This window comes from Schistocerca cancellata, chromosome 3 (genome assembly GCF_023864275.1).
Source record: "Schistocerca cancellata isolate TAMUIC-IGC-003103 chromosome 3, iqSchCanc2.1, whole genome shotgun sequence".
NCBI classification, from domain to species: Eukaryota; Metazoa; Arthropoda; class Insecta; order Orthoptera; family Acrididae; genus Schistocerca; species Schistocerca cancellata.
Genome location: NC_064628.1, coordinates 518,022,143 through 518,037,169, shown reverse-complemented (window position 1 = coordinate 518,037,169; position 15,027 = coordinate 518,022,143). Strand labels below are relative to the sequence as shown.

Below are 15,027 nucleotides of genomic sequence, written 5' to 3'. Positions count from 1 at the left end.
ATCAACATTATAATACAGATTGCTAACTTTTCCGTCAATATTCTTGGGTCTATGACTCCAGTCGAAAGAAGCTGAATGAATGGAAAATGTAACCTGCACCTCCACTGCCAACTTTTGCGAAGGTGTTTCATAGGCACTGGCATCTCATTGGCTATAGAGATCTGATATGTTTGAATCCCCACATAATGTGAACATATCTCATTTTCGTTACATGTCTCTATACATCTACTCCTACAATGTTAAAAGTTATTCAAGAATAACTCACAAATTTACTTACCCCATTATACTTCAGCATTCTTTTACTATCAACAAATTTTCACGTTCACTAATAATCCCTGTAGAGGTATCTAAATGAGGACATTATCCTCTGAATCTCTGCATAACTGTTTGATGGTATTTACAAAGTGAAACCAACATTGCCTAGAACGCACATTCTCTTACTGGAGCAAAACTATGCTATATTACTGCATTTAATTTGAAACAGTCAGTAGGGATTCTCCTACCAAACACATGCGCCTACACTTGGAATACCAAATGCTATTTCTGAAATCTACCTTTGAAATTTACATCTATATCTTTATTTTTTCGTATATAAGATAGCTGTGTTATGTCACATCCTACTGATATTAAATTGTTGCCAGATTTCCATTGTTTTGTCTGTATACCACCACCTATAAACAACTGCTCTGATTTCCAACAAGGAAAGTGCATGACCTTGAACACTCAAGAACTACATGAAATTGCACTCCGAATACAAATCACACATCCTAAAAACAGTGGTAGGAGCCATTTGGATGCAAAACTATGTGCCTTACAACAAGAGCCAAACAATGATAATGGACTGTTTGACAACAGAGATGATGTAGAATATTAAAAAATGCCCTTAGTTAGATTTGTATATTCTTGTTTTCTACTTTCTACTTGTACCTACGTAAAAATGACCACCAGCTCAAGGTTGACCATGACACATTTCACTGACACCCACCTGCATAGGGAGATGTCGCGAGGCGCTTTGGAAATGTGAAGAAAGGAAATATCAATGTAATAGGACCAAAAGCTTACACATTCCATTGATGTGACTTATTGCTGTATTTCCCTCTGCATAAAATAATTACACTAACTGAACAACAGACTTTTTCTACGAACCTGACAGTGTTGCACAGCTATTCAGTCTTCAGAGTGCATATGTGAGGCTTCACTGAAGTGATCAAAGCAAAGTGGAGCAGAACAATATGCACATCTAATACACTTTTTCACTTTCAACATCACTTCTGCATTCAAGCACTTCAAAGTCAAACACGACATTAATTACATTTTCAAACAATGACACCGGACTGTTTGACAACAGAGATGATGTAGAATGTTAAACAATACCTTTACTAACAAACAGATAGAGGGGCTGGCCAGTACTTACCTCAGCTCAGTACAGCCGATAGATACACATAAAACAGAACCGAAAATTACATTCCTAGCTTTCGGAACAGATGTTCCTTCATCAGGGTGGAGAGAGGGGAAAGAAAGGGAAGAAGGGAAAGGAGATTCAGTTACTCACAACCCAGGCTATGAAGCAACAGGGAAAGGAAAATAGGGATGGTAGCAAGGATGGAGGCATGGTTGTCAGACATGGTTGACAACCATGCCTCCATCCTTGCTACCATCCCTATTTTCCTTTCCCTGTTGCTTCATAGCCTGGGTTGTGACTAACTGAATCTCCTTTCCCTTCTTCCCTTTCTTTCCCCTCTCTCCTCCCTGATGAAGGAACATCTGTTCCGAAAGCTAGGAATGTAATTTTCGGTTCTGTTTTATGTGTATCTATCGGCTGTACTGAGCTGAGGTAAGTACTGGCCAGCCCCTCTATCTGTTTGTTAGTATTTGTTTCACATCTTTATATTTAAACAATACCTTTAGTTAGATGTGGATATTCTTGTTTTCTACTTTGCTTTGACCACTTCACTGAAATCTCACACCCACACTTTGAAGACTGAATAGTTGTGTACAACTATCAGGAGAGTAGAAAAAATGTTTGCATGGAATGTTCACGCAGGAGAGTGGTTGATGATGCATCACCCCACACTCAGTCATGTCATACACAGCACTGTTCGCACCTTATGCTTCAAGTACGAGATTACTCAAATGTATGACTGCCAGACTGCTCAAAACAGTATCAATCCCATCCTAATGATTTCCAATGTGTTCCCTAGGCCTTGTTATGACAAATAATACAAAAGACAGAACTGCATATTAAATATAATTGCAGTTGAAGCAGTAACTAGCAAATAAACAGTACTGCAGCTTGGTCAAAGCTATCAATATCAAATCTCAAAACTTCCTGCCAAGTTACACCCGAACATTAGACCAAAACTCAAACCTGGAGCCTTGGCCCCCTGCAATCAAATACTCCACCAAATGAGTTACCCATGTATGACTCATGACCTATTCTCATCATTTTACATCTGCCAGTACCTCATTCTTACTTTCCAAACTTCACAAAAGTTCTCCTGTGTATCTTGTGGGATGAGCATTCCTAAAATGAAGGCAGTTATTGATAAATACAGAGACCATTCCCAGAATGAATTTTATCTCTGCAGCGGACACACAAAGATAAGGCAAAATCTATCTGAAGTATTATTACAAATGAAACAAAAAAAAGTAGTGATTCAAATGAAGCCGAGAACCCAGAATATAGAAGTGGCACAAATGGTGACAGTTTCAAATCACTGGTCATTAAATATAATAATTACTTCTGCACAGTGGCAACAAATATTGCCCCCACTAACAAATGCCTAAATGCATTAGCTTTAATTGAGCAGACAGTAGATGCAGCAACAACATAAATTAGTTGCAAAATTACAGTCTTAAAGGAGATTAAAAATTTCAGCATATCACTAAAAAGTAAAAATTCAGTTGGCTATGATGGTGTTTCTTACAGAATATTATAATATTGTGTTGAAATCATAGGATTACCTTTACAACAGCTTTGCCACCAGTGGATAAATCAAGCATACTTCCAGACAGATTTGGATATGCTGTCTGCTTTATCCTATAATTCTGCCTATCTGCAATATGGACACAACTGGTGAGTTGCCTTATCTTACGGCTCTGGACACTTCACAACGCAGGCTGGATTGTAAATCAGTACCACGGCAGACCGAAACAACACCTGTCTATTTCCAAGTTAGATTCTGGGAGACACAACGGAAATGTGTGGTACTAGCTTTGACATTCCAGCACTTGTGCACCCTACAGGCAGCGCTATATGTGGAACTACTTGTCTCCACCAATCATGTGTCCATAGTAACACTGAACAAGTATCGATTCACCAAACCTGTACTTAAGTGGCTGCCCGGCCAAAAAGCATCAGTTCCAACCAAAGTGATCACCACAGCAGCGCCATAATTAGACACCAACAGTCACAGCCAGAGCCAAAGCCACTGCCTTCACTGACCCTGGCCTCAGACAGACACTGGGCTTCTGGGATGGCATATGACAGGTGAATTATGATTCTGAGATTATTTGTGATAGACATCCAACTGAACTTGGAATTCCACTGTTGTCAGTGACCACCAGCAATCTAATATCTTCAGATAAAAAGTGTTTGGTTTACTTGGTGTGTCCCAATCTTTTGACAATTTCCTCCATTGTTGTCATGAGGGGCTAAAACTCACTGTTGTGAAACAGGTGATGCTCCCACTCTTATGCCCAGAGGATGGCATCTGATTGGCGGATTACATCACGATACCAGAGAAATTGTGCATACTGAGGTGGCATCCTCATCAAGTGAATCTTCATCAAGTGAATGCTTACATACAACGCTAAGTTCATAGGCAATGCTTCTATTACAATTGTTTTCACACAGTCTAATTTCAACTGTAATCCCAATCACAGAGCCCCATAGTACAATGTGTGAATGAGTATTCTCATTTGTTCGAACAAAATCTTGTATTTATTTAACAGACTGTTTTCAGCCATTGCTGATTTTTTTTTAATTTCTGTATCGAAGGTTATGCTGATGCTCAGCACAGCTATCAGCAACAACCTGTATAGACTGTCTCACATAACATTTGCCACATCTGCAAGGAATATTATAAATCCATGGTACTCTCAGGCCAAAATTTCCTTTAATGTGCTGCAACATTTCTTGAATTTTCCTGTGTGGACGTAAGCCTGGTCTGATTTCTTGCCAGTTTAGGAACCTAGCTCTCTTACTAGTTTTTTCGCCACAGAAATGGAAGCCATACTGTGTGTTGGTCCTCCCAGCTTGGTTAATGGTGTCGCATCTTGGTTTCCTCAACAGCAGTGATCTAATATCATGGATAGAATACCTGTCCCTTCTGACCACAGTTATTGGATGGTTAATCTCAGAGCCAAGACGCTCACTGTCCAAAACAGTCCTGGCTCCATGTATTAGGGCATTAAGCAAAGCTCTCTTTTTATCTAGATGGTGAAAGTTACACCGATTGAGATACAGGTCAAGGCATCTATTTTCTATACATATAACAGGCGAGCTGGTGATCTGATTTCTGTTAGACTAACAGATCTGAGAAAAACAAATTCCTCTCCTCCCCCCATCTCCACTGTAGATATATGTATGTATACCGTTCTATGTCAATAACTGCTGCAGAATCTCACTCAATACTCATTCTTCAAAATCCTCTATGAAAAAATTAGCTTTGGCTGGTGACAGTTGCGAATGATGGCCATTCCATCAGTCATTTCATAACAATATCTAGTATACAAAAAAGTAAGTGGTAGTCAATCTGTGATAAAGTTATTTTAAATTTTCACAGGAAAAATGAGTGGCCAATAGTTTTAATGTCGTACCTTCATAAAAATTACCACCACCTCAAGATTGACCGTGACACATTTCGTTGACACCCACCTGCATAGGGAGAAATGACCATTGTAATAAAATAAGAGAAACTGGAACTTGTACAGTAACAAATATTTAACTGTTCTCATTTTTCCCAAACACTGCTCGAGAATGGAACAGCAGAGAAATAGAGTGAAAGTAGTTCGATGAACCCTCTGCCAGGTACTTAATTGTGAATTGCAGAGTAATCATCATGAAGAGGTCATGTAGATGTAGATTTCACTCAGGCCTATACTTATCTGCTTTATGATATCAATAAACATTTACAAGTTCTTAATACGATTAACTTCTACAGTTTGGTTTGGTTTTGTTTTGCTTTAGTGGCAAAAAATAACTGGGGTCATGTGCACCCAAGTCTAAACTAGAGAACACGAGGACAGAGAGGTGTTAAAAAAAATCGACTATATGTCAGTCTGAACTGACATAATAGAAGACAGCTAAGAACAGGTGCATGGAAAAAGGGCTAAAAAAAGACACCATACAGAAATGGAGGTCCAAAACAAAAAATTAAATGGCCTTCGCCATATTGCTTTGTCGAATAAAAAGTAAAACACAATTGACAGCCCAGGCATCATTTGCTAAAATGGCCGATAACTCAAGACAGCAAACACAAGCGGGAACAAATGGTTAAAAAATGAGCATTCCATCATGAAGTGGCAGACAGTTAAAACTTGGGCGCAATGTGTACAAAGTGGCGGAGTAATGCCACTTAGCAAATGACGTTGGCTAAAATGGCAGTGCTCAATACGCAGCCTACTTAAAATGGCCTCTTCCCAGTGTGAGGGCTGAGAGGAGGTCGTCCAAGCCACTGGGAGAGGCTTAATAAGCCAGAGCTTATTCCCCTGATGGGAGGACCACTGGCGATGCCAAAGGGACACCACCTCCTGACAGACAGCGACACAGAGATCATCAGAGGGAATATAGGTACTCGCAGGCTGAGGTACGAGGACTGCTGCCTTGGCAGCAGTGTCAGCAGCCTCGTTTTCTGGCAGATCGACATGACCAGGAACCCACACAAACATCACACTGGTTCCACCAAGAGTGAGCAAGTGACATTTTTCCTGGACCCGCTGCACTAAGGGATGGGCAGTGTACAGCACACACAGACTTTGAAGGTTGCTGAGTGAATCCGAGCAGAGGACGCAACTGAAACGGCTGTGACATCGGATGTACTCCGTGGCCTGAAACAAGGCAAAGAGCTTGGCTGCAAATACTGAGCAGTGTGCAGGAAGCCGATATCAAAACACACGGGTGCCAATGACGAAAGCACACCCGACCCAATCGTCAGTCCGAGAGCCATCAGTGTATACAAAGGTACTATCACAAAGTTCCATGCGAAGGTCGTGAAATAGAAAGTGATAGACTGAGGCTGGAGTAGTGTCCTTAGGAAGCGAATGAAGGCCAAGGTAAACATGAGCCACTTCACTAAGCTGAGGTGGTGAAGGGTTCACACCCATCGGGAAAGTTACAAGTAGTGTGAAGTTAAGCTGCCATATCAAATGCTGAAAAAGGACTCCAGGAGGTAATAGAGAGAGGGACGGGCCCCATACCGACAACCAAAGGAATCATCAAAGAAGGAAGCATAGGATGGGTGGCCATGCATGGCAGACAGACAGCATGCATACCTGCTGAGGAGAGAGTCACAGCGGTTAGACAGTGGTAGTTCAGCAGCTTCAGCATACAGGCTCTCAACTGGGTTAGTGTAAAAGGCACCTGTGGCCGAACAGATAACACGATGGTAGATAGTGTGGACAGCATAAGAGGAATGGGTGTGCAGATGCATAAACAAAGCACCCACAGTCAGGTTTCGAATGGACAAGGTGTAAGGAATCCATAGGCCCTTACTATAAGTTTGCACTCGGCACAGGTCGATAGGGCAAACAATCAATAGTGTCGTGTTGCGAGAGCGAGTGTGAGTTGAGTGAGTCCCATGTTGCGGGCCGAGCTGTGTGGAGGCCAGTTGTTATAATGCAAGGCATTACCGACAAAGGGAGTGGCCATCGCCGCGGTTTAACCCCTTTGTGCTAGAATAATACTGGGAAAGCGAAGAAGTATAATTACGAGAGTGATCAATGATATTTCTAGTGCCGATATTTTGGTTTCGCGTCTACCGCGCCGGCATCATTTTGGATTGCAGTATCAGATTGCAGTGATTGGATTAGTGTGTGACGATAATGAATAACGAAGAAGCCTGTGCTGAGATTAGCCGTAATTAGATATGTATGACGAAGGCAGTGGCTGTCTCCTTCTTTTGTGTTTTTGAGATGAATATAGGTTCTTGATTAGTGAAACTGTGTTGGTGTTCTTCTTGTTACCAGACATTTCATTATTACAGCATTTGAGAAGGACAAACTGGAAAGTAACAACTCCGTAGCAGTCAATTCCGATTGCCAGCCCCATTAGGTACATGGTCACATTAATAATAATTATTGGGCTGCTATTTGATCAGATCAGATCGGCTAATATAAATCGGAGGTGTTACACCTTGGCAACCGTGACAGGACAAGTGCAATCTTTGGATGAATAGTAAGAACAATAGGCAATTTTTATCTTGCTTAACGCGAGAAAATATTTTATCAACTTCGGATGAAGACAGAGTATAAACTTTGAAATCGCGACAAGAAACAGTGCATTTTGAACAATATGAAGTAATAGCATCTTACGGTTGTGACTTAACTGTTTTTTCTCACCATATTAAATAAGAATAGTAGTGTCGATAAACTGTGTTAGAATGTGCAAACGCGTAAATCCGCACGAAAAACTGTGAAAAGTTAACACTAAAGAAAGACACGCGTGAACATTACAATAGCAAAACGAGCCAAGAATTAGTCACGAAATGATATTATGACCGAAATTGCCTTTTCAATAATGAAAATCGAGCAACTTCAAGTGGACCCATAAACTGTTACGCAGGTGACAATTTATGTGGCGACGCAATTGTTGAGTGACGTCACGCAGACCCGTGTAGCAGCTGCGCCGAAGAGCTTCGATCCGCGAGGTGATTTCACATGTCATCCCAACTACCTGTGCAAGGAGTAGGTCAGGCACAGACGCACTACACTGACGGATCTTCAGCGCGACTTCGAGACACCGAGCGCCAACCCGGCATCTAGCGGCCGAACTACAAACTACGCCCGCCTGCAGCGCCACGGAGCGGCCGGCTGAGAACTACGACGTCTCGCCACGGATCTTCAGCGCGACTTCGAGACAAAGAGTGCCAACCCGGCATCTAGCGGCCGTACTACAAACTACGCCCGCCTGCAGCGCCACAGAGCGGCCGGCTGAGAACTATGACGACTCGCCGCAGATCTTCAGGGCGACTTCACGAGGCTCCAGCGGAAGTACAGCGCCACGCCCACTTCAAACATCAAAACATCGTGACTCGTGGTAACGTCAGTTGGTGAGTGAAGACAACTGGTTGGCATAACATTAAATTGCAGTGTGCAGTCTTCGCGGTAAATAAACAATTTTAAACTGAGTTTCACATTAAGTAAAGTGCCCAATTACAGTAATTTCCGAAAGGTTTGCAAAACATACTCTGAAATATAGCATACTTATTGATGCATGCTGCGCTGTCTAAATGGTGATTGTACAGATAGGCTCATTGTTTTTGGGGATTTTACATTTATAGATTTAATGAAGAGTGTGATTTGCCTTGTTTAAAACATTTTGCATAAACTGTGTATGTGAAAATTGCTATTTGAAATTATTAGGTTTTGAGAGTCGTTATGTTCAGTATTCATACGTATTGTATCAATTTTGGGATTAACTGAAAATACTGCAGGTACTGTTTGATTAGTTTCGTGGTAATTAGGAGTGTTTTGGGCTACTAGAGGTTATTTTATATTACTTGCCTGTGCATTAAAAATAAACCAAACATGTCTACTGAAGATAAGCAGGTTTGTGAGGCAGTAGTTGAAAAGAAAGGGATAAGACAGGAAGACAGAGATGATTCAGGAATCAGTGATTGTGGGTTGTCATTAGAAAGCCCATTAGCACATTCAACTAGTTACCCCGAGACACCGGGACAAACGACGAGAAATAAGTCAGTTTCAGAGGATGCAGATATACGGTCGATGTTAGCAGAGTTGTTAAAGGAGGCCAAGGCAACAAGAGAAATGGTAGAAGAATACCACAAATCATTAGAGAAAGATTTACAAGAAGCTAGAGAAAGGAGAGAAATATTTCACAAATCATTAAAGGAAGATTTACAAGAGATCAAAACACCGCAAATGAAGATGGAATGTAATCTGAAGAAGGAAATGCAGGAGTTACCAGAACGACTGAAGATGAACATTGACGAGAGAGAGAGGAAGCTACAGAAGAGCAGAGACCAAGTCCAGGGAGACATGGAGAAGATGGAAGGAAAATTAACAAAAAAGATGGGAGACGATATTGAAGAAACTGAAGCCGAATTGGGAGAAAGGATCACCGAAGTGGAAACAAATTGCAATCATCGAATCGCCGAGGTGACGCAGATGCAGAAACAATGTAATGATGTGGTTAAGGGGATAGGAGATAGGCAAAACCAACTGGCTGTCAATCTGAGAAATGCTATAGCCGTGCAACGAGAAGAGGATGACCAGAGGGTTGCAATGGAAGGTGAGGCCTTCACTTGGGGAGTCAGGAAGAAGAAAGGGACTACTAGTTATGATCAGTTTGAAGGGGAATTCTTGAAGAAATATTGGTCCAAAAGTCATCAGTGTGCAGCAATTGAGGACATATTACACCGCAAGTCACTTAATACATGGAGAGGAACGTTGAGAGAGTCTGCCGAACATTTGTGGGAATTGGACGTGACCTTGGAACAACCCCTGAGTGATGACGTAATGATATCAGCAATAAAAAGAAGATTGAGCCGGAAAATGCAAGAAACAGTATCCGGGAGCCTAATTAAAGATAAGGAGGCCTTAATGGAGATACTGGAACAGTTGGAATCTGTTCGATCACAGGAACACAAGCAATCTAATGATCAAAACCGAGAGGGAAGTAATGACCCAAGGAATCATTTTAATCATTCGTCTGATTATAGAGGAAGAGGTGGAGGGACCGCAAAACTGAATGACACTCCAGATGAGGTCCGATCAAGAGTGAGAGCTACAAGAACCCGAATAAACCTACTAAGACATGTTTAGAACATTTAGTTGTTAAGTGGACATTTGAAAAAAGGGAATGTTTATTTGCATTGTATTTTCTGATGTATTATAACTAGAACTTCATATTTCATATCAACGATTACCTGAGAATGGGTGTAAAACCTGTAACAACTGATTTGTAGTATAATAATTCATATGTCATGTGTTCACGTAATAATTTTTGATTGTATGTTGTGTGTTACATTCAATATGGACTACAGAGGATTATTGCAGCTTGATAAAAAAAATTGTGATTTGGACAATGCCATGTTTGTGAGATGTAATAACCTTTTGTAGAATATTATTGTGGAGGCAGCCCACTACCGGAGCCGAGGGATTATTTGGTGAATTGTAATTTCATTAATTATTTACACTATGTGTTTTGTTCAGATGTAGTAATGTCTAATTCCCTTGCCGATTCTTTTACGCCAGAGGCTCCAAAGAAGTTTTCGAGGCGGGGATGTAAGGGGTCCGTAGGCCCGTACTATAAGTTTGCACTCGGCACAGGTCGATAGGGCAAACAATCGATAGTGTCGTGTTGCGAGAGCGAGTGTGAGTTGAGTGAGTCCCATGTTGCGGGCCGAGCTGTGTGGAGGCCAGTTGTTATAATGCAAGGCTTTACCGACAAAGGGAGTGGCCATTGCCGCGGTTTAACCCCTTTGTGCTAGAATAATACTGGGAAAGTGAAGAAGTATAATTACGAGAGTGATCAGTGATATTTCTAGTGCCGATATTTTGGTTTCGTGTCTACCGCGCCGGCATCATTTTGGATTGCAGTGTTGGATTGCAGTGATTGGATTAGCGTATGACGATAATGAATAACGAAGAAGCCTGTGCTGAGATTAGCCGTAATTAGATATGTATGACGAAGGCAGTGGCTGTCTCCTTCTTTTGTGTTTTTGAGATGAATATAGGTTCTTGATTAGTGAAACTGTGTTGGTGTTCTTCTTGTTACCAGACATTTCATTTATTACAGCATTTGAGAAGGACAAACTGGAAAGTAACAACTCCGTAGCAGTCAATTCCGACTGCCAGCCCCATTAGGTACACGGTCACATTAATAATAATTATTGGGCTGCTATTTGATCAGATCAGATCAGCTAATATAAATCGGAGGTGTTACAAAGGGACTGGTACAAACGGAGGAAGGTGGTTCGATCGTCATCCCAGGAAGTATCATTGAGGACACGTAGGGCATTGAGGAACCGTGTACAGCAGGCTGACAGGTAAAACACATGGGAGGACCAAGAGAGTTTCCTACTGAGCATGAGCTCCAGGAATTTCGTAGTTTCAATTAATGGAAGGGCAACAGGCCCAAGATGTAAAGATGGTGGGAGAAACCACATGCATCACCAAAAATTCATACAGATGATTTTGTCAGTGGAAAAGCAAAACCCACTGTCGATGCTCCAGGAGTAAATATGATCAAGGCATTACTGAAGACGCCGCTCAGTGAGATAAGTCCATGGAGAACTGCAATAGATGGCAAAATCATCAACAAAAAGGGAGTTGGAGATGCCCGGAGGGAGACAGGTCATAGTAGGGTTAATGGCGACAGCAAAGAGGACTACACTCAGAATGGAACCCTGAGGCACACTGTTTACCTGGATAAATTTGTCCGACAAGGTAGAACCCACACACACCTTGAAAACTCGAACTTTTAAAAATGCCTGAAGGAAACACGGCAGGCGGCCACGGAAGCCCCACATGTGAAGAGTATAGAGGGTACCAGTTCTCCAGAAGGTGTTGTAGGCCTTCTCCAAATCAAAAAACACGGCCACAGTCTGGGATTTCTGTAGAAAACCATTTGTGACAAGGGTGGACAAAGTAACAAGATGGTCAACTGCTGAATGCTGTGCTCTAAATCCACACTGTGCATTTGTCAGTAAATTGCGAGACTCAAACCACCATACCAGCTGGGCATGAATCATATGTTCCATCATGTTGTTAACACAGCTGGTAAGAGAGATGGGGTGGTAGACAGGAGGAAGCTTTTGTCCTACTGGACACAGGTATGGGTATGATGGTGGCTTCACACCAGCGCCTGGGGAATGTGCCCTCTGCCCAGATGTGGTTGTAAATGTTAAGCGGGAAGTGCTTGCCTACAAGAGAAAGGTGCTGCAACATCTAAATGTGGATGGCATCTGGCCCTGGTGTGGAGGATCAGGATGAACTGCGAGCATGATCTAGCTCCCTCATAGTAAAGGTGGCATTTTAGCACTCATGATTCAGAGAAGAGAAGGGTATCGCCCAAGCCTCCTCGCTTGTTTCCGATGTATGAAGGCAGGGTGATAGTGGGAAGAGCTCGACACTTACAATAAAATGGTGCCCCAAGGTGTTGGAGATAGCAACAGGGTCCACAATAACATCATCTGCTACTGTCAGGCCAGAAATTGGGGATTGGATCTTGGTTCCAGAGAGCCATCGGAGGTTGGCCCACATGACAGAGGAAGGGATGGAACTGTTAAAAGAACTAGTGAATGAAATCCAGCTAGCTCTTTCATTATCCTGAAGAATGTGATGACACTGTGCACACATTTGTTTATAATGAATGGAGTTTGCCATCGTAGGATGCCAATTAAAAATGCGGAGAGCACATCTCCGTGTGCGAATTGCATCACGGCGTGCCTCAGTCCACCAAGGGATTGGGACAAGACGTCGTAAAGAGAAAGTGTGAGGAATGGAATGTTCTGTAGCAGTAAGGATAACATTCGTGAGATATTCCACCTGGCCATCACAACTGGGAAAATCTTGTTCTTCGAAGGTCACCAGGGAGGAGTGAAAGCTCCCAGTCAGCCAACCCTAAAGGGGATGATGCGCATTAAAGTCACAGAGTAGCGAAAATGGGGGAGGTCGCTGCCCAATAAGCTGAAGGAAGTCTGCCCTGGAGACATCAAATGACGGAAGGACATAAATGGTACAGAGGGAAAAAGTCAGGTGGGGAAGGAAAAGTCGAACTGCAACAGCTTGAAGATGGGTAGACAGGGAGACGGGTTGACTACGAATGTCATCCTGTATGAGCAGCATGATGCCCCCATGAGACGGAATGCCAACCTCAGGGGGAAGGTCAAAACAAATCGGTAGGAAATGTGAAAGCTTAAAGCAGTCTTGGGGGCACAATTTCGTTTCCTGAAGGCAGAGTGCAAGGGGATGCTGTGATGCTAAAAGCAACCATAAATCCTCTTTGTGCAACCAAAGGCCACAAACATTCCATTGGAGGACAGTCATAGTGAGCAAGAGATGCAGGGGTGTCAACTCGGCAGCAGTCGAGTGACAGCCAGTGTAAAGTCGCTACTACAGGGCACAGAAGCAGGAGGATCCTGCTCCATGGGGTCCACGTAAGCATCGGCTTCCTTGTGTGGTCAGTCTGTGGAGTCCAATGCTGAGAAACAGTTGGTGGTGTGCACCGGCGATATGGAGGTCGGCCAGGTTAGGTACCACGGGGCGACACCGTGGAAGAAGATCTTCGAGTTGGCAAAGGTGAAGACCGTTTCCCTTTGGTGGACTTCTTCGAGCCTTTCCAGTTAGAGGAAGACTCGAGTGTTGTTTGGCTGGAGGGATGGAGGAAGTCTACAAGAGAGTACTCCTTCTATCCTTTCCAGCACATCGGTTGTGTAGCTGGTGGCTTCGCCCCTTGAGGCAAGAGTTTGATGGGTTGTTGCACAGCTGGCGATTTCACAACCAGAGAGCTGAATTTGATGTAGCATGTCGGCGTGGCCATGTCCTTCATGGAGCAAGAAGTAACAATCTGGATCTGTTGGACAGCCCACTCATCACGATACATGGGACAATCCTGAGAGGCGGTGGCATGGCCACCATTGAAGTTGATACAGTGGGGAGGAGGTGGCGGACAATCGCCCTCACGTGCATCCCTACCACAAGTTATACATTTGGCCGGGTGTCAACAAGATGTTCTAGTGTGGCTGAAACAATGAAACTGGTAGCAGCGCATCAGGTTCAGAACGTGTGACTGGACCATGATAATTCATAAACCTGCTTTGATCTTGGGCAGCAACACCACTCTATCAAAGGTGAGGAAAACAGTGCAGGTGGGCACGAAGGAGGAATCTACCTCTTTCATTACATGATTGATGGCAATGACACCCTGATCAGAGAGCAGGATTTTGACCTCGGTTAGACCATTGAGTAGCCTGATGTAAATTACACCATAAGTGAATTCAAAGTTCTAAGGGCCTTGACACAAACAGAGTAGCTGTGGAGAAGTGAGGCACCAAGCAGTTGTTGTGCTTGAGAATCAGAAGCAGTCTCCAAAAGCAAAGTGCCATTCCGTAAATGAGAGCAGGATTTCACAGGGCCAGCAATTGCATCAACAGCTTTCTGAATAATAAATGGATTGACTGTGGCTAAGGACTGACCGTCTTCAGTACATGAGACAACATGCAACCGTGATGCAGCGGGAAGGGTCTTGGAATCACTAGCCTCATTCGGTTTACATTTCGTAGACATAGATCGTGAAGATGAGTGACTCATTGCAAATCCCCCATGATTGCCAGCGTCTCTGATGGCGGCCTTCTTCCAACTGGGGGCTCCCCTCACAAAGGGGTGCACCCGCCTTAGGTGATTGTTCACACCTCAGGTCACACCTCCCAAATACCTGTGGAGGGACCAATCGGCAATTTGGGAAGGTTGAGCTCAGGCAATCACCCCTTCCTGGGCCTGGCCTGTACCAGGGGGTACATGCGAATCCCACCTGTTGACCCAGGGCTACGAATTATGCGTTACCCAGTCACCTGTTACACCTAAGATGCATGCGCCGGCCTTCAGGAGCGCACAGGGAGGAAGAAGAAAAAGAGGAACCTCAAACACAGAAGCATAGGAATGAGAGGAGAAGAGAAACAAAGAAAGAAAAAGAGAGTGAAAAAACAAAGGTGAAACTGTTCTTATGTCAACGAAAGACAATGCAAAACATTCCCAATAACATGCCAGCCATGTTCCCCAAGGGAGGTGAAAAAGAATAGGAAAAGGATAGACATGCAGCACGAAAGGGAAAAAATGCTGCAA

The 15,027-nt window shown here is 43.2% G+C and overlaps 1 protein-coding gene across 2 annotated transcripts in view; it reads right to left on the bottom strand.

Annotated features, from left to right (window-relative positions):
• Positions 1-15,027, bottom strand: part of LOC126175322 (DIS3-like exonuclease 2) — a 236,843-nt gene that overhangs the window by 35,760 nt on the left and 186,056 nt on the right. The window lies entirely within an intron of this gene.